General features: G+C 39.8%; 1 protein-coding gene across 3 annotated transcripts in view; it reads left to right on the top strand.

Moving 5' to 3' along the window:
* The first annotated feature begins 1,885 nt into the window (after positions 1 to 1,885).
* The window catches only part of APBA1 (amyloid beta precursor protein binding family A member 1), an 84,297-nt gene continuing 65,003 nt past the window's right edge, over positions 1,886 to 21,179 (top strand). For 2 of the 3 annotated variants that reach the window (XM_027881772.1, XM_027881754.1), the window contains exon 1: positions 1,886 to 1,996. The gene's annotated coding sequence lies outside the window, so the exon portion shown is untranslated. Of the gene's footprint in view, positions 1,997 to 7,566; positions 7,627 to 21,179 lie in introns of all 3 variants that reach the window. The other variant, XM_027881764.1, reaches the window with a different exon arrangement.

The raw sequence follows: 21,179 nt of genomic DNA, 5'->3' as shown, positions 1-21,179 counted from the left end.
CTGCCACCCTCACAAGGTTATAATTTAATATCTAGCAGACTGTATTGATTCATCTGCAACGTTACTTAATTTTATAAATATTACAGACTAGTCTTGCAGCTTCTCATACTAGTTTTTCAGTCAGTTTTAATTTAACATATTTAAAATTAACTAAGTAGTGATGATCAGGTTGAAAACAAGTAAGAGCCTGAAGGTCAGTGCTAATGCAGCATTAGCAATACTAATACTGTTGCATTAGCAGCAGCATCTCTTAAGGTTCACAGACAACTTATGTGCTAGAAGACCTGTCTTCATGAGGTGTGAAACAAACGAGGTAAGGTGGAATTCTGGGAGGAAAATGCATTTAAGGCACGGAACTTTTGTTGGATATAATTTAAGAGTTACTGAGACTGCTTTTAATAATCTTTTGATACGGTAAGACTGTAACAGAATAAGGTAAGTCGGGAGGGACCTCTAGAGGTCATCTGGGCAAACCTCCCCATACAGGGCAAATTAAGATCACATTTAGGCCTAAGTGCTTCATTATTTTGAGAGGGAGATCAGGGAGAAGGAACGTAATTACAAGTGAAGGGTTTTATCTAATGTAACTCTTCAAGAATCTGTAGTTTTGAAAATCTGTCGTGCACATTCCATATACCTTAAGTTCTGGTAACCTAGGGCCATACCAGGGCCATAAACACAGGCCATAGAAAAGAAGAAGAGAACAGAGTTCTTCTCTGAGTTTTCTTATTTTTTTCTACAAATTTTATCAGGTTGGAAGATTTCTCCAGGAATATGATAGAAAAATGTTGATGAATAGAAACTATTAGCACAGGAGGGAAAGAAATGAAGTATTGCAACGTATTAATGACAGAGGACTGGATTTTGGTAGCAATTGTCTAAGGAATAAGTCTCTTGTGCTTTTTTCAATTCTTCCTTCTTTTCAGTGTTTTTGTCATACTCTCATTTTCAAAGTCTTCAGAATACTGTGGCATTTTGGCTTGGATTTAAAGATGCAGACGTGCATACAGGGTGACTGAACCATATAAAACCAGGGAAATAGTTGCTACCCTATTATCAAGAACTAAAGTGTTTTTCCACTGGAAGGGGAAAACCAGAATTTTATTCCAAACTAACACCAAGTTATCATAGTAATTAGTTAGAAGCCTTTATGTGTCTATTTGTTATGACAGTTTGCAGTGGGGTTTGCCTGAACACAGAAGTTTATCAGGATATCTGAAGAGATAAATTCACAATACTGTCAAAATGTACCAACTTAGGTTACCAATACTACAATTTTGCATTGGTTGTTAGGCATTTTAAACCCCCCCCCTTTTTTTTTTTAATAAGAAACTGATTAGATAACAATTTGTGAAAAAAAAAAAAGGTATATTTCTTCTGATAGTTTATTTTGGTTATGACTGTCCAGCCATGTTGTTTTAAATACCATAAAATGCAAGACACTATATTGAGGAATTTAGTGTTTTGTTTGCACGTGTGGAGTTACTGTGGCAGTTACACATAGAAGCCTGAAGAAGACACAATAGGTGTTACAGCCGGGGCTGTAGATGCAAATGTATGTGAACACGGCAGTAAGCGGGGGGAAGGGGCACTGGTAAGCCCTTTATTGCGAGGCAGTAAATCTCCCTGGAGGGCGTGCACGGTCAGGGGCCGCGGGGAGGAGAGGCTGCTCCCGCTCCCGCTCCCGCAGCTCGCCCGGCACTATCGGGACTACGCCCGCTCCCGCCGAAGCGGCGGGGGCAGGAGGGAAGCGGGAGGGAGGAGGGCAGCGGCAGCGGCACCGGCACCGGCAGCGGCGCGGGCGGTCCCGCTGACGCGAGGGGGCGGTGCGGCGGGAGGGGCCGGCCCGGGCCGTGCTGGCGGCGGCGGCCGGGGGAGGAGGAAGATGGTGGCCGCGGGAGGAGCCGCTGGCTGCCGGGCTTTCCGCCCTGCGCTGCACGGCCGCCCCCGTCGGAGCCGCCCTGCCTGCTGAGGAGGCGGCGCGGACCCGCTCCAGGTGCGGAGGGAACGCGGCCGGGAGGGGGTCCGGGAGCGGGTCCGGCCGCATTCCCCCCGCGGCGCTGGGTGTCGGGGAGGCAGCGGGCCCGGGGGTGGGTGCCCAGCCCTGTCCGCCTGGCGGCCCCTCTCGGCGGCGGGGGCTGCGGGGGCTGGGGCCGTCCCTGTGCCCTGGCTGGGCGTGCGGCATCTCCAGGCGAGCGCGGCCATGAGCGCCTCCATCCCAGCCTCCGGCGGAGCATTGCGTGCTCTCCCTCGTTTTATCTCTTCCATCATTTTACGTGGGATGTGCGTGGAATAATGCTGCATGGAGCCGTGCGTACCCCAATGCACTGGTTTGCTGGTTTTTATTTTTTCAGTCTGTTTATTTACACCCCCCGCCCCTTCCCCCGCACCTTTTCTGTGGTGAAAAAAGATAAACGAAGGGGGGAATGTGGGGATTTTGTATCCGCCTATCGAGTGGTCGCCGTCGCAGCAGAACTGTCGCAGCAGCCCTTTCCACCGAGAGATGCTGCCGGGATTGGCCTCGACGAGGTTTGCGCCTCGTCCCGGTTTGCAACAGGGAACCCAGCGGGGCCTGGATCTCCCCATCCTCTCCATGGGGCGTGCTCTCCATCCCTGGGCTGAGGGGAAGGTGACATCTGCTACCATCACGTTCTGGTTTCAGGAAAGGAAAGGCGTCTTGATCTTTTCTTCCCGGAAAAGCAGTTTGATAACAATGATTGCCTGAATCACAGTCGTGCTCGGTGTAGCCGAATGTGCCTACATCTACCTTCTGTAAGGATCAGTGTTAACAGGAGCAGTTTACCAAGACTTGTCCTATTGCTGTCATAAACCTGTGCCTTGTAAGAGGGTTGGAACCATGGGCCTAGGCTGGAAAACTGCAACATCCTTTTGCTTTCCCCTGATGTAGGTTTTTGGGCTATGGAATTGCAGGTTGCTTTAGAGAGTGCATTGCAGAGCTGGCTGTTTTCATAGCTGCTGAGGAACTAGAAGCCAGATATGTTGCCTGACTCTGCATTTATTAAGAGTGAGCTAATGTGGGTGTAGGGCAGATCAGGCATGTAGCATTTTTCTTGTCTTTGACGTGTGTCGTGTTACACTAGCTGATAAGAGAACATCCAGGTGTCTGCAGGTTTGTGTCTACTCTGCAGCTGTGGCCCATGGGGTCCTAACCAACTTGCCCTTGCAAAATATCCCAGTCACAGTACTCCAGGTTCTGCTGCATTGCTGTTAAATCTGGACCAGCTGCACCTGCCTTTGCAGCCTATGTCAGAAACAAGCACGTGATGCCTGTGCTTCCCAAACACTGACAGTGACATAGAATGTGTTTATTCTCCTATGTGCTATCAAAGCAAAAGTGAGATGTATGCTTACCTTTTTCTCTAATCTGTGGGGAGAAGGGGCAGGGTAGACTGCCCAGAAGTGCAGTTCAGGAGTGAAGGAAAACAGCCATTGTTGAATTAGGGGCATTTGTGCCTATTTATACTGAAAAATGAAGTGTTCAGTGAGTGATAATGGAATATCACAGGAAACTGCAAAACCAGTACATTTAGTGTTTTAATGTACCTTGGATGGATGTTGTGGGTGTATAATGAGTGAAATGTAAAACTGAGTGAAGGATAGCTTGCCCTCCTGAGACTGAGATATCTGTGAGCTTTCAGGCCAAACAGATTTTTACAAAATTAATGGTGGCTCAGATTTGGCTGTGTACTACGAATGATGTAATTCATTGCTCTAAATTTTCTTGGACATTTGTGATTGTAGCTTGAAAGATACTTTTATCTTACGATAATGCATTATCCTCACTGAAAATAGCAATTTTTCTGGCTACTATGCTGTTTTTTAACAGATGGAAAGCCAACCTTTTGGAAGGCTATCAAAATAAAGGTATTCACAGATTAGACCTTTAGTTACAAAATGTAAAAATGCTGTAAAGGGGATTTGATATATCTAGGTAGACAGAAAAGATAGTTTTGGCGTGTGAAGAGGGAGAGATGCCCAAAGCTTTTTAGTATAACCCTTTTTGGTTACTTAATATAAAATCCCTTTCACAATTCTCGAGTTGTAAATTTAATTCTCAGTCCTTTGTTTATGGTAAGTTTACAATTCCTTACATGTTTGAAAGAGTGTGAATGCATTCCCATTTTTTTACTTTGTTAGAACTGCCTTCATGTATTTAAAACATAGGAGCTAATGCTTTAGAAGAGATTTTGCCATGCTGGATGTGGTTTCATGGTATATACCAAAAGTGAAAATCTTGTAGTCCATCATCTTTTGGGGCAGGGAAACTGGGTGTGGATTTTTGAAGGTACAAATATCTTGATCTGAACATTTTGTTTGCTCTATAAGGATATAAGTCCTCGATAATCCTTTGGATTCAGGGACTGCTAATTTTAAGGCTAAGTCATCTAAATAGCAACACTAATCAGAAACCTGAATTCTTTGCATATGAGATTTGAATGGGTTTTAATTGGACCAGAAGTTGGCTTCTGACTTCTTTTATATAATTTTAAGCCACAGTCATATGCAATGCCTGCATTCTTTAGCTTAAAGAGCCTTCAGTATGAGGATTACATGCATCTTTGAAATGCAGTTAACATTTCTTTTTGTAAGCAGTGCTTAATGGCACTAGAACTGGCATAAAAGTCATAAAGGTACAAAGAAATGGAATCTCTCCTGTTCAGTTGCTTGTTTTGTATTTTTAACATGATAGCGTGGGTAGTCTCTTGCAGTGGTTTTAAGCTGTTTGGCTTTAAGTTCTGTCAGTGTGTGGTATTGTTTATGGCAAACAAAATCAGGAAAAGCTAATCTGAAATGCAGAAAAGGGGACTAGGAAAACATACACTACATTGGTTCTGTGACATTGCAGCATGTATGTGAGTTCAGGCTTAATATCCAAAACTAATGATCATGTTAGAAAAACAAATAAACAAACAAACTTCGAAGTCCTCACATAGACAAAATGAAGGAAAAATCAAGCAGAGGGCTAAAGCTTTTCACTTGCATCTCATGGCCTAGATACTTCGGACCAGATTCAGCATCTTCCCCTTGGCATGCACATTGTCTGTTATTGATCATAGCTGCTCTGGATTTATATGAGATTATGAGAATCAGTCCTTTTCTCTTATGTTCAAAAATAAAGATAATTAAAAGATATTCGAGGTGCTTCAGGTAGTTTAATATATGTCATCTATAGGCAGTACAGCTTGATTAATTAAAAGCTTAACTTTGAACAAGATCCTATTACCATAGATTCAAGTGAAGCCATAATGTGCCAGTAGTGCATTTTTAAATGTGTTTTTCTGGTTTTGTAGAAGGTGAAGATTCCTACTTAAAGAGAGAGCTATCACACAACCCACTGCTTGTATATTTCTAATAGAAGGCCTGTAATACATATTGCATCAGGGTTAAAGGTTCCTGAAAAACAGATTGATTGGTTTTGCTTCATAGTAATGATTGATTTGATAAGTCAGCTACTAAGAGCAGTGTGATAGCATTTTGCTGTTTCCACTGTATGCATTGGTATTCTTCTGAAAGGGCTTTGTGTTTATTGCTTTACTGAAGGGGCCTAGGGAAACATCTTCATTGGCTGCTTTCACGTATGCAGGCACATGATGATAATGCCTGTCCTAATTCTGAAGAAATAAATCCAGGAACAGCATAATGGGTACATGACAGATGCGGATGACAGAGGGCTTAGCTGAAGATACTCTAGGACCACAACAGCATGTTTGTCCACTAGACCTCTTTCTGCTGGAGACAGTCTATGTTGACAAGAGAGGAGGAATGGAAGTGCAGTTTTGTTTCTAAGGAGATCTGTTTCTATGGAGATGCTGCTAGGCAAGTGGCGTCTCACCTGGTCCATTGTGTTTCCTGTGGTGTTTTCTGTCTAACTGCAAATACTTACCAGGAGAAGTTTCCATCATCCAATAAGCCTCTGTAAGTAACTGTCTGTGGATAAGCCGGGGGGGGTTTTGTACATCATCAAGGAAACTAGTGAGGGAAATATATTAGTAGTGTTTAAATCAATAAATAGCCTAGGTGGGGTAAACCACACTGGGAGCTTCTCTTTTTCCCATTGCCTAGTGAAAGGAGGAGATGTTCTCTGATGTTTAGCCAATTAAAGCCAAAACTTTGGAGTGTTTAAATATATTTTTTTAGACATGTACCTTCCCCCTATGCTCTCCAGCCTGTTCTTGGACTTTATTGGGTCCCTCAAATCTTGTTCATAAGCCAGCAATTAAGCATTACTTGGTTCTTTCTTTCTCATGAGCACTTCAGTAAAAATTACTTTCCTTTAGAAGAAGACCACCTTGTCACCCATCTAAAAAAATGTGAGTGTAGGGACTGAGAGACTTCATTAAAAGTCTGAGTTAATGTGACAGCTGAGCAGCACATCCTGGGAATGTTGGCTGAATCCTTTTAGTGGTAATTTCTTTTTTCAACTAATTAAACTCTTCTATACCTTTGTGGCACCCTTTCTGTAGATCATGAGCATCTCTACTGAATTTAATTGTTAAACTTTCAATTCTAAAGGATGAGCGCAGGTCAGGAAAACACCAGGGCAGCAGACCCATGGAGTCTACAAAACTTGGGCATCTTGGCCAAGATCATTTGAGCAACTACATAACATAAAGTCACTGTTGCTTTATTTTTTCCTTTTTGGGGATGTATATCAGGGAAAGAACTGTCTTTCTGTTTATATATGATTATGGTATTGGTTCAGTATCTAGGAGATATCTGTTTGGTGCCCTACATTGATTTGGTTAAATAATTTTATTTCTCTGCGTTTTCACTTTTGTACATAAGATTTCTGATAATTTCTCTTGTGTTGGTCATTCGGAATGTTTTTTTTTAAAAGGAACATATTTTGCTCAAAACTTGGTGGGTATTTGGGTGGGCAAGAACTTATAGTCTGAGTAAAAGAAGGGTTCTTTTAAACAAAAGGAGGAGGAAAAAATAAGAACATAATGGAAGATTTAAAACATACATGAATATGTATATTTTTATTTTCCTAACATATGGTTAAGTTTATTTGTGGATTTTTAATTTTTTTTTTTTTTTTTATATTCTGATAATTGACTTGCAGTTCTTGACAAAAGACTGTTCTTGACTGTTACCATGAATTTATGTAGTGTCTGTTCTGACGGGACTTCGATATGTTTGAAATCTTGGTAAAATCTTTGAAATCTTTGGAAAAATCAAATATAACAACTTAAACTAAATAAATTTAAATTAGGAAAAACAGTTTTAAAAGGACAACCAAGAGTAATATCTGCAAAAGCTCCCACTGGAGCTGGGTGAGGAAGCACAAGGTAAAAGCTCTTTCTCTAGGACCTTCCCAGGCTGACATTAGCAGAATGCTTTAACTAACACTCTTCAAATCCAAAGAACCGGCAAAACCAGTAGGTTTTTTATATGTTGCTGTCTCCGGTTAACCTTAAGAGAGTGGGTACTGCCTTCACTGTTGGAAAAGGAAATGTTTACTATGATTTGTTTGTGGAGCTGAGGTGTTTTTCCTTCTCTTTTCTTAACAGCGTTCTCACACTAGCTTTTTTATGATCACAGAGTAACTTGAATTGGAAAGGATCCCTTGATGCTGTCTGATCTGAGCTCTGCTCCAATCAGGTGCCTGAGACAAGGGCTGCTTATGCCGTGTTTGTAGCTCTTGGCTGAACCAAGGCATGAAGCTCCGAATCTGAAATGCTGTGCCCCTTGTGGGTGTCAAACACCAGCGCATGCAGATTTTGCTTACCACGCCAGCGGGATGGAAATGGCTGCTGGAGGCAAACTTTCCTCTGACCTGCCCTCCTCATCCTCGGCTGGGCAAGCCACCTGCAGAAAGCTGCTTGCTTTGCCGCTGATGTTGGGGTGAAGGAAGTGTTGGGGTGAAGAGCATGTACTGTGTGAGGGAAATGATCTTGTCCTGGTGGGTGCTGGCTTTTAAGTCCATCTTACCACTGCCCTCCCTCCTGGAAAGGACTGAAATGCAGGTCTGTTTGCTGTATTAACCCATTCAGGGACCTGATAATTTTAATTTTTCGTTAATTGGATTTTTAAGAGGATCAAGATGGAAGAAACTATTGCCCAGGAGTTAAAAAAAACTTTTTTTTTGTATTATGTTGCAACAGTTTCAAAATTAGAGCACTATTTTTAAGAAATGAAAGAATCATTAAGCAACATTTTTAACAGCTATATGCAGTGCAGTTAGCTTTAACTTAAAGAGAAAATCTCTCCCAGCTAATGCTGTGGTGAGCTGACAAAAATTTTATTAAAATAAAGAATCATTGCAAAAACAGTCTGTAGCTTTGTAATTCTATTGCATTTTTAGTGGACATTTTACATAACCTTTCCAAAAACTTCATGTATATTTCTGATATTGACAACTATTACCCCTTTTATCTCAGAGTGATAAATAAGGATGAACTTAGGGTTCTGCTTTCACTCAAGAATTATCATCCTTTGCTGGTAAATGATGAATGTAATCCACTTATGAGATTGCCATGACCTCATTCAGATTTTGGCATCTTAATTTTATTTTATAACAATGAGAAAATTCCAGAGTCTTCAAAAGCTTCCTCATGAAGGACTTTTTGGTCTCAGAGTGATGAATAAGGATGAACTCAGGGTTCTGCTTTCACTCGAGAATTATTATCCCTTGCTGATAAACTATTAATGTAATCCACTTATGAGATTGCCATGACCTCATTCAGATTTTGGCATCTTATTTTTATTTCGTAACAACGAGAAAATCCGAAAGTCCCCAAAAGCTTCCTCATGCAGGATCACACTAGGGCTGCAAGGCACATGGGAAGAGATGTTTGAGCTTGATGCCTTCTTGGCAGGGGGTTGGGCATCGATCCAAAGGGACAGCACCACAGCACCATACTTAAAAATATTGGCTCTGCATTACCTTCAACATCCAGGCTTTAGACTTTCAACTATAGCCTTATGATAATTAGTCTGACTGCTTAGCCCTAGTTTAAAATCTTGCCCAAGTCAGGCAGTTTTAAGGAGTTGTATTTTAAGTGTGGCCCCCTTTGGCCCACACTTGATTTTGGAACTGGCAGTTTTAGCTGCAGTTAAAATTGAATGTGATTGTAAGAATCCCCCACATATCTTTCCATTTCTTTATCTACAAAACCTGTAAAGACTCAATGTTGTTGTTTCAGCTTAGGTCAAGCTGCTTTTGAATGCAAATTTAAAGTCTACATAAAACATGTTCATATTTTAGGAGTTACACATACCTAATGCTTTGGTCTACAATGCATCAAAATATGTTTAGGATTAAGATATAACTACATTATTAAAAAGAACTAGTATTTCTAGTTAGCTACTGACTTGGTTATTTCTCTTTTTGGAGCCATGATAACCCAGTCTCTTGAACAAAATTTTTATCTCAAGGAAAGCATGAAAAGTAAATACTGAAAGAACAGTAGTAGCTTTTATAAAGTTAACATTTATACAGTCAGTTTGCCAAAAAGTGTTTAAGTTCTCTACTCCAAAACTGATTCACTTTTGGTGGTTCTCTAGGAATTAAAAAGGAACCGAACAAACTTTGTGCGCATGGAGCAAAGTCAGTTTTTATATGCCACATTTCTGGTGTGCAAATTCATATTGTATTGAAGATACTTTCTCTTCAGCCTCTTTATCCATGAAGCTAATGACTGGAGGTTCCAATATTTTTTTTTCCCTTCCAGTATGTAACTATTGAAACCTGAGCAGTTCACAACTCAGTTTTCATTCTGCAGTGCTGCAGTGTTAAAGTCTATGTTATGATCTTGTAAGCAGAGGTATCCACAGGCACTGTGGTGCAGGTTCATATATGTACACCAGAAACTGCTGTGTGTGCTACTATCCCGAGAGTAAGGTAAGAGTTCCTTTTTCCTTTGGAAACTGACCTTCTTCATTTGTTTTGAAAAGAAAGATTTTTGCATCTTCCAGCCCAGTAGCCTTGTATTTTAAAATGGCAGAGTGTAAACCAGTGATTTTAGGGCCACTGACCATTGGAAACACTGAGCGATATGTACTCTAATTTTACACCTGACACCAGATGGTAAAATTACTGGGAAGGAGTTCACAGTGTGGAGTTGACTAGCTCAGAGTTTCTTGTGATGCAAGGAAGAGAATGTTATTTTTTCAGTCAGTTAAAATACTTTGAAGTCAGTCTGAAGGGATGGGTCTGAACAGCAACATCAGTCAACAGGAAATGTATGTGCATAATGCAGAGAGTATGGGAAAGAGAGTAGTCTAGCTTTTTTTTTTTTTTTTTTTTTTTTCTAAGAAGACAAATTGGGATGTTGAAAGTGGTAAAAGGTATCAGTCATCTCTTACCACAGTCAAGGGAGCTTGCATGAGGTTGGTGGCAGGACTGGATTATTTAGGAAAAAAAATCAAACTTGCCTGAGACTTTTAGTTGTGCATAGTACTGTGTTCACCCTGGTCAAACTTACTGAAGCCTTGCAAGCACTGTGGCAGTACACCTTTATAAATGGTTTCAAGTTCACGTCCAAATTTTAATATTATTTTTGGCTAAAGTAATTGGTGCAGTGATTACACTTTGGTAGGGAAGTAATTATCAACATAGGGGTTTCCATGTTGGTGCCTGTCATTGCTCTTTAAGTTACATCCTTTTTGGAGGAGAGTAGTGAGGAAAGGAAGAGATTTGTGTAACTGGAGCATCCATCTGGTACGTTTTGATGACACAGCCTGCTAGTGGGTTGTTACTTGCAATATCTAACAAGGACTTAACGTAATATAAAAAACACCTGCCTTTGTACCTGAATTACGAGTGTCCCTGGTGGTGCAGTGGCTAAACCACAGCGTTGTCAACGCTGAGATCTGGGTTCGATTCCCGGTTAGGACACTCCCCGGGCAGATGGAGCTCGTTAGCCCTGTAAGGCAATCCATCTACGTCCTGAGGACCTCGCTGCCACCGTCCAAGCGTGCTTGGCCCCGGCAGATGAACCTCAGGATTAAAGGGTGGGCTCAGTTCCGCGCACACTGTGTCTCACCTAAAAAATCCAATGCGCAGGCTGGAAGGTGGAAAGACCTTCCCCGGTTCTTCGTTCGCGAAGAGACTGGCCATTACATTACATNTACATATTCAGACTGCTATAATTTCTGAAGTCTGTTTGTTCTTGCACATTTGGTAACTGAATCTTTTCAAGACACTTGAAGATCCAATGACCATGTCTGTTTAAGAACGAAATTCATGAAAAAAGAACTTTTTTTTACCATGAGGAAGAAATTCCCCAAAAGATCTCTACCATGCTTTGATTATGCAAAGAGCAAATATTCTGGCTACAGTCTTGTCTAAACAGAAAATGTATGGATCAATAGGGATATAAATCTGGTAACTATTTTCTGCTGACTAGAGAGACTAAAGCCTTGGAAGTTTAGTCTTTTGTTTGTTGCTCATCAGCTGTGATAGGCTTTCCCCACAGGCAGTAGTTTCTGAATTCTTTTGTAGTGTCTCCCAAGTCTGTTCTTGCTGATGGTTATGGCTTAATAAGTAAGCACTGACACAGAACTGATGAGATTTTTGACACGTTCAGTTATGAGGAGGCATTTGAGTGTCAGAAGCAAACATGGAGTGAAAATATACCAATTTCAATATGCATTTTATGAGATGGGGGCAGTATTGTTGCCAGTTTTAGTCTGGGGACTCGGGCTGCAGCACTGCTTTTCTTTTTGTTTCCAGGATTATTTTTGTGATCATAGATTCTTCAGTCTCAGCCCAGGTACCTCAGAGGAAACCTTCCTGTATGCTAGTTGTAATTTTATTTTTCCTGTCCCTAAGTGTAGCATGTAAAAATTGAATTCCTCCTTGTAAGGCATTGCATTGTCATGCTTCAGCTCTATCTGCATGTGCAGGCACTCATGACAAGCTGCTTGTGGAAGGTAATCTCATGCACACATTTTATTTTGTATCTGGTGTGTATCTGTTTATCAGTGTGAAGGTTTTGCTGTGGGTACTTTGTATTTTAAATACCTTTGAGTTATGTGTGGTGGGGATTTCATAATCTTTTTTTGTCTTTCCTCTCATCTGTATCTGGTTAGTAAGTAACGTCATAATGTTTTCTGTTTGTTTCTTTGTCCTGAGGAGGCTTATTCTTCTGCCTCTAAATGTAGCCCCATTCATGACTTCACAGTATGTGTGACCCAAGAAAAAGCAATGATGTAACAGTGGATTTTTTTCTGCAAGGGATCAAGGTTATAAAAGCAGGCTTTGCAAAGGATCTGGTGAACCTGTCTCAGACACATGGAGTGTGAATGACTTTGTGTCTGGGTGTGCATTTAATCTAAAAACATATTTTTCAGAAAACCCCCCAACTTTAACTCTTGAAGATTGTTGGACAGTCATAGACTGAGTTACTGGGAGTACCTGGGACTACCTTAGAAATTAAAAATTGACAGATGCATGACCATTGTGAACACAGAAACAGCTTCACAGTCCACAGTTTGGAGCTAATGGCCTACAGCATCTGAATAAATTATTGTCTCTTAATGCTGAAGACTCAGCAGTGGGTGGTGACTATTCTGCACTCTGATCCTTCAAACTCAGGGAAAGTTTGTGCATTTTCAGTGGCCTTATGAATTTATGGTCAAAGAACTTTTTCTCAATTTTACATTTGTTTCTTTTTAAATTTGTTTCTTTTTATTAGTGCTGAATATATTGTTGGGATGGTATCTATACGTACATAAATAAGATGGCATCTGATTTTCTTCTGCTTTGCCAGTGAAGCTACTCAGTGAAGTACACAAATTGAAGACCTTGTGACAGACACAGTTTCTCTTATCGTCTGCATATGAAGTGCGTGGCACTTTTGTAGTCTTCAATTAGCAAATGAAGTTATGCTGTTGCTGCTGCTGTGATTGTACACTGCTTTGTGTGAGTGTTTGCATGGTTTCATCAATTCATTAGGAACAAATGCATTCCTGGATTCTTTCTTTCTCCATTTTACATGGTAAACATTTTACATGTTGTTGTGGTGGGTTTTTTTGTTTGGTTGGATTTTTTTTTGTTTGGTTGGTTTTTTTGTTCAACTTTTTGAATTGAGGCATGACAGGACTCCAAGGTCAGTGGTTTTTAATGTCTCTCAAGAGGAAAAGATTTCACTCTGCAAATTTTTTACCTATTGAAAAGAAGTAGCAAGGAGTACAGGAACGCAGTTAAAGGTAACATTAGAATCTTGATAGCATGTTTCCAGTGTTGGAGCGTAACTTACTTCTGAAGCTCTTTGCTTTGAAAGAACTTACAAACTTTTGGTCTCTGCCTGAGCTGTGTGTGTGTCCTTACAACCTGAGTTGCTTGTCTTAAACAAATAACGCAACTATGGTCACAGGGTAGGAAAGATTCTTAATAATTGGGCAGGATTGAAATGTTATCCCTTTTTTTTAATAAAGGGTAATAATCTTGCCTCCTAACCAAAAAGCCCTGGTAGAAGCAGTAGGAAACAAAGTGATGTATTGTAAGGAGGACTACTGTGAATGATATAGTGAGATACAAAAAGAACTAAGCATTGGAAAAAACATCTCTATACTGATGTCTACCAGACTGTGAAATAGTCTCCCAGGGAGTGAGGGAAGATACATTTTTGGAGAAGTGAACACTCAGTGGTGCAAGGGCTTCAACAATACTACAGGGAGCAATCCTCACCTTGAACAGTCTCTTTCAGGGGATTTTGACATAACTTTGCTTTTCACAATCCAGGGTGAATTCATCCTTGAAACTGATTAAAGCAACCTTTCTTTTCTTCTTTTGCTTGTCACCAGATGTAGTTTTCTGATTTTTTTTTTTTTTTTCCCATGAGAACAACAGTTTGGTGATGTGGTAAATCATTTTGATACTGGTAGAACAGAGACAGATGTCTCAGAATTAAAGGTGTTGAAAAAAAAATTGTTGGGAGAAACTGTAATAGTAATGCTGGATTAGAAGAAGCACTACTAGGGAATATGTTTGAAAAGTTATTAATGGAATTTGGTCCTGATTGTTAGATTTTCCTTCCGGAAAGTGTCATTTCTAGCTCAGGTGTCTTTAACTGCCACAGCTGCCTATCAAAAGAAAGTGCTGTGTGTTTGTACACAAACCTTTTTTTGTGAAACGATGAAGTGGATATTATGATTGCAAGATGCCTTGAGCTATTTCAGAACATTTCTCCTTTCTTCCCCACAGGAGGTTCCAAAAGTGCCACTGTACTCCTGAGGATATTCATGCTTTTGAAAGCTGTACAAAATCCATTAATTTGATAGACGTTTCCAGATCTTTAAAATTAGAACCATGGTGAAGTACCATGAAGAAGGTACTGTGGTTCCTGTAGCCATGTGCTTCATGTGAGTTGCTTACTCTGGTAAGGTGATCCAACAGAGTGCTGCAGCCGTGGCTTCTGGTATTGAAGCCTGATCAGTGAAGCAGAGAAATTACCTGCTCCACTGGTGTCATGCCTGTCAGTTGTGCCTTATGGCTGTTGTACTTTTCCTGTGCTGTGTGAGTAGTTTGAGGAGTTTGAAGGCACACCAGAAAAATCTACCAGGGAACAGTCAACTTCTGGTTTTGTTTCTAAATCTGGTAATACATTACTGATGTTATTGCTGCATATGCAACCCAGATCAGAAGTCACTGCGAGAGTGCTAGAATGGTAGGGTAGGTCAGGTGCAGAGTTTGTGACTTCAGGAAACCTACTAATAACATTAGCTTTATCTTTTCAGTAAATACAAAACATGTGATTAAACAACTACTGCCTGATGCCCAGGGCCTGTTATTAAGGCATTTCACAGTCTTCCATGACTTTATGTTAAATTCGCTGAAGCTTGTGCAAAGGTTTAGCTTTGAATGGGTATTATGTGAAAAGTGCTACAAATACCTGGAAAATACTTTTTCTTTGTTTCTTTCTGTATAGAACAACAAAGAAATCGGTGGAGGTACATTACTGCTTCAATGTTGAGGGAGCAAGGGTAGAAGTAATGAATTGTTAATCCTTTCTGTGTGGGAGATGACCTTTTTTATTTAATGTAGGACTTAGTTTATTTTGATAGTAGTTATTACATTGCATGCTTCTGTTTACTAACTGCTTACTCTAGAATAGTTTCTGGTAAAACCCTGTAAGGATGTTTTGTGAGCAGTGAATATACTAGCTGAATGTGGCATTGTGGAAGCCTTGGATAACAGCTGAGGCTATGCTTTTGAGCCTCAACATACAAAATCTCTGAAGTGGAAATTAGTGAGAGTGAAAGGTATTATCAACAGTGAGCTTTCTGAGCTTAGCTATATCTTACCTAAGTGGGATTTTCTTCCTGGGGATCCCAGGATTGCAAATCCTAAGATATTGAAAAAGTAGAAAATACAAATGTCTGAGAGTCTCAAAGATTTTTTTTTGATGTAGCAGGTCTCACTGATCTGCTTCTGGAAAAACTAGCCATGTCCCAAACAATGATTCTTTTTCTTGCTCCAGGAATGTAGAAGAAGCAATGGTTTTAATGAGTTAAAAACCATCTAGAGGCATCTGATTTAAATCTCTAGCTGTGCTCTAATCCGACCAGTAACAAAAAACTTAGGAAATGAGCTGAGGTGGCACTGAGGCATTGTGGGCCCCTCTGCAGGATATGCCCGTATTCTATTTGGAAGCAGTTTTGCTATGTAAGTTTCCACATTTTTGTTCTTTGTATTTTTTTTTTTACTGCTCTCAAAAAAAAAATCTGTTTAAGTAACTTCCCCTACCATCCTGGTAAGCTGTATATATACCATACTCTTGTCACACACACTGTTCTAAAATCAGAAAGGTTCAGTTGATTTTTGACTTTTTCAACTTTTTGATGAGCTCAAAAATAAAAGTAGCTTTTTAACTGTTTGTACACTTGTTTGTAGATGGGGAAAAAATACACCCAAAGAAATCTGTAAGACAACAGACATGCTGAGTAAGTAGACTGTTTCCTGAACAGTGCTCTTATCCAAATAATTTTTTTAGGCAAAATGTCTCTTTTCCTCTTGTTGGCAGTTTTGATTCTGTTCTTGTTGAAAGAATTTGCTTAGTTGGGTTCAGTTTGTATTTGTTTGTTTATTTTTAATTGTAAAGAGGTCTATTGGGTAATATAGTAAAAACAAACAGCTTCTCCCCATCCCCCCCCAAACAACAGAACAGCCCCTCCAAAGTCTAGAACCAGTCATCATGGACTCTGGGCAGCTGTTTCAAGGCAATTTTTATGTTAATATGGTATTTTTTACTATAAGCATCTAAAAGTTTTTCTCCAATGTACAGGTTTGTGAAGCTTGAGGGAATTAAAAAAAAAAAAGTCTCTTACCCATCATGTTTATGGTAATGCAGATAGGCTGAAAAAAGATTCTAAATAAATAGTTATATAATAGTTTCCACATAAACGACTGAGGTGTTTTAAATTGTCTGCCTTTAACAATAAGGATGCATTTCTTTATGTGATGCATGGAAACTTTCAAAAGCTTTTAATTACTGTTTTTTTTGTTTATTTCTAAGTTTCCACACAATTCAGCCAGTGGTTTTGACATTAATAAGTATCCTGACAGTACCTTGTTTAGGATTCTTCAGTGGTTTGTCCATAGTGACAGAATGTATAGGTTAATACAAAAACCAGTAATGAAATTTTAGATTTGCTTTGTGGATGGAAGAGGCACCATTTAGCCTTATTTGCTGGCTATCCCTTTAACTTTTCCTGGAAAGTAATAGATGGATGGGAAAATGACCTTCCAAGGAATTGATACTACTGCATTTCTGTATTTGAGATGTGCTCTTGTACAATTATTCCTATGCTTTACCTTTTGCTTTCTGTCATGGCTTGCTCCTAGTTTGGTCTTGTCAGCACACAGAAAATTTCAATAGGAGGTTGCAAAATTTAGAAGAAATCAGCCCTGGAGTAAAGCCAAGCAGGAACATCATTTATCAAAGAGTGATTGCTAAGTAGATGAATTCTGTACATAGCTGAACTTTTGGGTAGTATGATGTTTGTATATTTGTATAGAATCTCATAAAATAAACCAGCAGTTGATAAGGTTACAATAGGCAAACTGAGTATCTTCCTGTGTATGACTTGTAACCCATGTGGAGTACCTTCTCTTCTGCCCCAGCTTAGCACCTGGCAGGAGAAGGTCTTCTGATCCCTGCCACACTAGTGTACAACTGTGTCTGGCTCAGATGTTTTGAAATTTAAAACCTTTTCAGTATCTCACATTATTCAAAGCAGCAGACTGTCTGGACTACTCACTTTCACAATACAGTCAGTTTATGTTTGCAGAGGATTGAAAGTGAGTTTGGGAAACCTGACATAAGAATGGCTAGCCCAGCTTTTCTCAGGTAATGGGCATATTCCTTTCCGCCTTTTCCCACCAGAGACCAAATGGTCCTTCTTTGTCTTGTGCATGTCCCATGCAGAACCCTTGAGTGATTCCTCAGTATGTCTTCCTTATGGATTTTCCCATGGGAGAAGCTACAGGGATGCACAGGGCTTCTGGCTGGCATCAGGGGCACTGTGTAAGGGACAAGTGGGTACAAGGTTTTAAGCAGAGACTTAAAAGTGCTGCTGCACTAAGAGTTCCCATGAGAGGATCTGGGAGATGTGTCTGGTTCAAAGCCAGGACTGGTGAAATGAAGAGAGTCTGGCATTGGAGATCTGTGTGGTGCATTAAAGACAGCCGTGGGACTGTGATTCCCCCAGGGCTTTGCAGAATAAAACTCATAAGGAATTACACAAAGACATATAGAACCTGATTTTCATAAGATTCATGAAGATTTCTTAAGTCTGCTGTTCTCATACTTGCTCTGTTGCTTTCTTGTCCCACTCCCTGTGTCCTTACTACACGTCTTCCAAGAAAGCCGGGAAGCTGGTCAAGCAGCAGAAGAGGGTGAGGAGAGCATCAGGCTAAAGAGCTGCTGAGCTGCTGGCCTGGACATCCATGTGGATTGGGCTGCCAGCTATTGCTGGAATTCTCACTCTTCCCCTACTGGGATGATCAACTGGGACTGCCAATGAAGATTTAAGAAAGTCCATTATCTTTGACACTTTTACAAGATAAATTTAAAATTGGCCAGTGGCTAAGAAAGTTATTGATGAGAGATGAAGAAATATGTTAATCACTTGAAAGTATTGGTTTTGGATTATCAACCTAGCAAAAGAGCCTACTTTCCTGGCTGTTTAATCACAGGGTGGTTTTTTTCCAGCATAATGTTATTCATAGCTTATAAGTCTTACAAACTTGAGAGGCTCTTTGTTTTCTTTTTGATAAACAGCAATTGACAATGAGCACCAGAAAATCTTAAATCTTTAATGAAGCTTTAACTGTGTGTGCCTTTTTGTTTGAGTAATATCAACTGGTATAAAAACATTAGGTATACTTCACCTATGTTATTGCCTCTCCACAAAACTGCTCATATACAGATAGTTATTTTACTGTTTATATTTTATAAGTTTGTTCTTGCTTGTGGCTGTGGTGAACACTTGTGTTAGTTTGGGTTCTGCATTGGTCTTTAAAGAGTTGATGATATATGAAGTACAGAATTTGTATTCACGTATCTAAAAATAGATTGTAAAGGTTTTGATTTAAATTTTTTTTCTTTGTAATTCTCAGTACTCCAAATGTCATATCATGACAACTTCATTCTCTTTTTCTGCTTCTTTCTTTCTCAGTGAGACTTGAGTTATGATTAATTGAATAAAATATTACTGAAGGAGACTATTAGAATCCTTACCTGACTGTTCTTAGTTTCAGCACTTGTCATTTTGCAGTTGCAGTGATCTTTCATAAAAGGTTATGCTGATAATAGTAATATTTTTATTTGCGCTAGCAGTTTTTTTACAAATGAGTGAGCTCTTCAATAGAGTAGTTTTAGTTGCTTTAGAAGAAGTATAGAACTTTGTGATAATCAGATTTTTACCTTTTTGAACTATTTTTTGGACAATTTTCCATAAACTTTTGAAATAATTTTGAGTCCCTGCTGTCATTATTGATTGTGCCACTACTGCTGTACAATGAAAAATAATGGGTTATAGAGAGGAAAACTCATCAGTTACAAATAGATTTGCTAAATAGTAGGCTGATTTTTTGTGTAATAACTACCTGAAGGAGGCTGTAGCCAGGTGGGGATTTATCCCCTTCTTCTATGCAACCAGCAACAGGACAAGAGGAAGTGGCTTTAAGTTGTGCCAGGGAAGGCTCAGACTGGACTTCCCAGGGAGTTGGTAGAGTCACCATCCCTGAAGTAGTTCAGCAAATGACTGGATATGGTACTTAGTTCTATGATTTAGTTGACATGGTGGTATTTGGTCAATCACGGTGGTTGGACTCAATGGTCTTGGAGGTCTTTCCCAACCTTCTGGTTCTAAGCAGCATGGCAATAGCTGTGTGTGTCTCTGACCAGAGTTTTTGTCCACCTTGCCAGTAGAATTTCTTCATGCAATACCATGTTGTTTTTTCATTCTGTATGGTTACTCAGGTAGACAAGGAAAGAACTCTGCCATATCAGAAAGTATGCATATGCTATGAAGGCTATTTACTTTTTTGGGGATGGGTTGGATTTTTTTTTGTGGTCAGCATTAGAAGTTTATATGCTAAACTTCAGATTGAATGCTAAGCTTACTTGGATCTCTCTCTCTAATTTTCTAGCTTGTGCTTTGACCTTTTACTAAATTTCCCATTATTCTTTCCCAGTTGATAAATTTTCATTCAAAAGTTAATTGCAATTAATCCCACCTAAGTAGGATATATAAAAGCGCCAAACAGTCCCACTCCATCTTTGTAGAAACAGATAATGATCTGCCATCAAAGTATACCACCTCCTGGGTTCCAGTTTGATTTGAGGACTGACTTACTAGTTTTTTTGATGCCTTTTTTGTGGGGTACTGTTGAGCATTGTTCATGAAGGAGGTAGTACTTTGCTTCATCTCAGAAAAGGCCTTTGGTGTATCACACACTGGCTGTCCCTCAGCACCAGGGTTTTTACTGCTGGAGTGCAGAAGGGGGTAGCTGTGCTGTGGTGGGGTGTGCTGGCTGAACCTAAACTGAGGCATTTTGCCCCTGTTTCATCACATCTTCCATGGGTGAAAACTTGTAACTTATTGGTTAATGACAGAGAGGATTTTTAGCCCACTGCTAGTTATTGAAAATTAGTGTTTATTCTTCTGTGAAGTGCCTGCGTACTAAAGTAACAGGAGCTCTGTGCTGTTATGGTGAAAAAGCAATCAGTCTGTAGGAGTTTTAAAACAACATGCATCACTTTCTGTCGCTTTTAGTGTTGTAGAAAACTACATGGGTCTAACATTGGTACAACACAGTGCCTTCAGAGCTTGTGAACTGTGGAACAAGGTTAAATAGCTTAAGAGATGTCAGTATTGTTTGTCACCACTGAATCAAGAGGTTTCAATTAAAAGCAGGTTAAAGAAGTTAGAAAGAATCTAATCATAGGAAGTTACTCTTTTTTTGGAAGAATTTCAAATATGGAGTTTTATTTTGTCAGTATATGATTTTATTATTCTGTTGCCTTTTACATTTTTAATTTCAATTCCTGAGGGAGAATTGTACAAATACTATGATTTGTCTTGATGATGGATTATTTTGACATGTTTTTAATTTTTTTTTCCTCTGGCAAATATGAGACTTCCTCTTGGTGGTAATTGTGGAAGGAGGTGCCCTCAGTAGGTGTCAGAGCAAAGTATCGTGGGGAGGGCACAGTTGGCTATTAAACCCTATCAAGTGGAGTTTGTTTAGGTCAGTGAAGGGATGATCTTTACAGAGTGCTGGAAATATCTGCAGAGAAGAGGCAGCAGACAGTCTGTCCTTGGTGTGGCAGGACTGGTTATAACTAGCCAGCTTCCACTGAAATGGTGAGGAGTCAGATGAGATATTGGGAAAACTTTACCAACAGTAAGAATATTGAAACACTCACATCTGATCAAGTAGCAATGAATACTTGGAGGCCTTTGAGGAGGGATAAATACACATCAGAAATGTCATCAGTGTCACTGATGCTGATTTCAGGAGCAGGGACATTGATATGGTTGTGTCAGACAGCGTCTCAAGATATGACTTAGTGATTGCAGAGTTTTTGGTATTCTGTCAGAGAAGCCAGTCTGATGAATTTTGTAAGAAACAGGTAAAATTAAGCCACTAGAAGGAGTCACCTTTTTTTTTTTTTTTTTTTTTTCCCAACTTGGTGTTT

This window comes from Empidonax traillii, unplaced genomic scaffold (assembly GCF_003031625.1).
Source record: "Empidonax traillii isolate 1590-97213 ecotype Southwest subspecies unplaced genomic scaffold, ASM303162v1 scaffold7:size3022706, whole genome shotgun sequence".
Lineage (NCBI taxonomy): Eukaryota > Metazoa > Chordata > Aves > Passeriformes > Tyrannidae > Empidonax > Empidonax traillii.
This window is presented reverse-complemented; position numbering and strand designations above follow the sequence as displayed.